Source organism: Triticum aestivum, chromosome 7D (genome assembly GCF_018294505.1).
Source record: "Triticum aestivum cultivar Chinese Spring chromosome 7D, IWGSC CS RefSeq v2.1, whole genome shotgun sequence".
Classification (NCBI taxonomy): domain Eukaryota; kingdom Viridiplantae; phylum Streptophyta; class Magnoliopsida; order Poales; family Poaceae; genus Triticum; species Triticum aestivum.
In genome coordinates this window covers 635,908,547-635,910,664 of record NC_057814.1, presented here as the reverse complement: position 1 = coordinate 635,910,664, position 2,118 = coordinate 635,908,547, and the positions used below count along the sequence as shown (strand labels likewise).

The following is a 2,118-nucleotide window of genomic DNA, read 5'->3' as shown; positions in this document are numbered from 1 at the left end:
GGGGAGGGGTTAGTGGTGTGTGCGGAAGGGCCCTTTGTGCATTCGCCCGCGGCTACCTCCCAGCACGAACATCACCGCACATTCCCTCCCTTAGCATCCTTGTTTTCTTTACACTAGATAATTGTCCATGCATTGCAATGCAGCCATCAATATTCTAGTAGGTTAGTCCATTATACCTGTCCACATTAATTTGATTTTATCTAGTAAATACACATCTGATAATAAACATAATTTTATTTGGAAGTCAATAAGAGGTGGGGTAGTTCAGGCGGTATAGAAAAGGTAGGAAAAAATTGAGACGAGAGGAAAAAATAATCAAAACCTGAATAAGGATGGGGGAGAGTTGTACATAAGGTGGATGAGGTAAGCATGGCCCACATAAGGAGAGTAGTAGGAAGAGTGTAGATCGTTTTTTCTCCTGGTAGCGAAACCTAGCCACCGCCACCAGGAGAGCCGCTCCTTCCAACGCCGTCTTCCGGCGGCTCTCCTACGCCAGCGACCTATTGGTTTTCGGTGGTGAGGGGGGTCGCCAGATCCCGCACGTGTGGATCGTTTTAGGTTTAGGTTTTAGGGCCCAAGAAGCTTAGGGTTTTGGGTCGTTCGACACCTTGACTTCGCTGGCAGCAAAGGCGATGCTGAATAAAGAAGCTCCAGATTCTTCTCCGGCGAGGCGCTCGTCTCTATGGTCGGTGACGGATTTGGGAACAAGTCTATTCAAGCAGGGATGTCGTGGCGATGGCGGCATCCTTGTGGTGGACATGTGTCCTCGGGCTCCGCCGTTGCGACGACGTCTGCTCCAACGTCGGCGCGGAGCTTGGGAGGTAGTCGAGGAGCGGATGCAGAATGTGGTCTGCATCGACGACATCTGGAAGAAGAAACGTGTGCTGGATTCGTGGTTCATGGATGGCAGGTATGATTTCCTCCTCCAACGTCTTAGTCTTGTGGGGGTGCTAGATCTGGAGTTCAATGGCGTGTCTGGGGTGTTGCCCCAGTCTGATTCGTTCAACACTAATGGTTTCACCTTTGGCAAGCCACCTCTTAGTGGTCTGCAGAGCTGCATATCAGCGATGGAAGCGCGTCGAGCTCGGGTGAGGAAGTGATCCGTCATTTTCTCTTGGGCCATTTGCATTTCTGTCCCTAACTCGAACCACCTACTCAGATTTGTCCCTAATTTCGAAGTCTGCTCAAATTTGCCCCTCCGCCGTCATGTGGTCTTATAGAAATGCCCCTCCGAGCCGTTACCGTCCAGTCAAGGTTGTTTGACCGCTAACCAGCCGTTTCTTTGACATTTTTGCCCTTGTGTCCATGTGCCACTTACTGGTGGGTCCCACTCTCAAAAAATAAAATGAAAAAACACTTTCTCTCACCCCCTCTCTCTCACTGATAACTTACATGTGGGGCCAATCTAGAAAAGGACTATTCAAACTTGATATTAGGCCCACTGTTATTGGATTATTAATATTTTCTGCATATTTTGTTTCAATTAATTGTTGATTAGGCCAACAGTGACCGACGGAGACCACTTGCCGCGGCGGTGGCACGCCGGGAGGCCGCGAGGAGGCTTGACGAGGGAAGCAGGCGATAGCCCTGGATCTGCCGCATCCAGGAATGTTTTCTTCGGACCATATGGTCGCCGAAGCGAACGGCGGCGACCATTCCCGCGACGGCTTTGGATGGAGCAAGTGGGGGGGGGGGCTACCATGCAGGGGGGAGAGGGGAAGCTCCGTGACATTAATGAGCTCACTAGGAGCACGACGACGACGTCGCTGTGGCTCGGGGAAGACCGAAGCGAGGACTTCAACCATGGTGGCCATGGCAGAGCATAGAGCTCGTGGGGAAGACGACCCGAGGTTATGGGGCTTGCTATGGAGGATGCCCGCGGCCTCTGCTGTACACCATGACGCCCCGGGAGCGGCTAGGATCCATCGGCATGCTTCAACGGCATCAAATCGACGGCGGCAATCCGAGGCCGGAGGCGGGGCAGAGGCGTCCTGGCGCTCGGTACTGGACTTCTCTGGTCAAATTCGTCGGCTGGGGCAGCGATGTCATGCCGTACGAGCATCCTGGCGAGCTAGCAACGCATGGGGTTTCCGTTGCCCATGTGCTGGACTGAGGACG

The 2,118-nt window shown here is 53.0% G+C and overlaps 1 pseudogene; it reads left to right on the top strand.

The window, feature by feature from the left end:
- LOC123171506 (mixed-linked glucan synthase 4-like) overlaps window positions 1-825 on the top strand; it is a 6,765-nt pseudogene extending 5,940 nt beyond the window's left edge.
- Window positions 826-2,118: the final 1,293 nt, after the last annotated feature.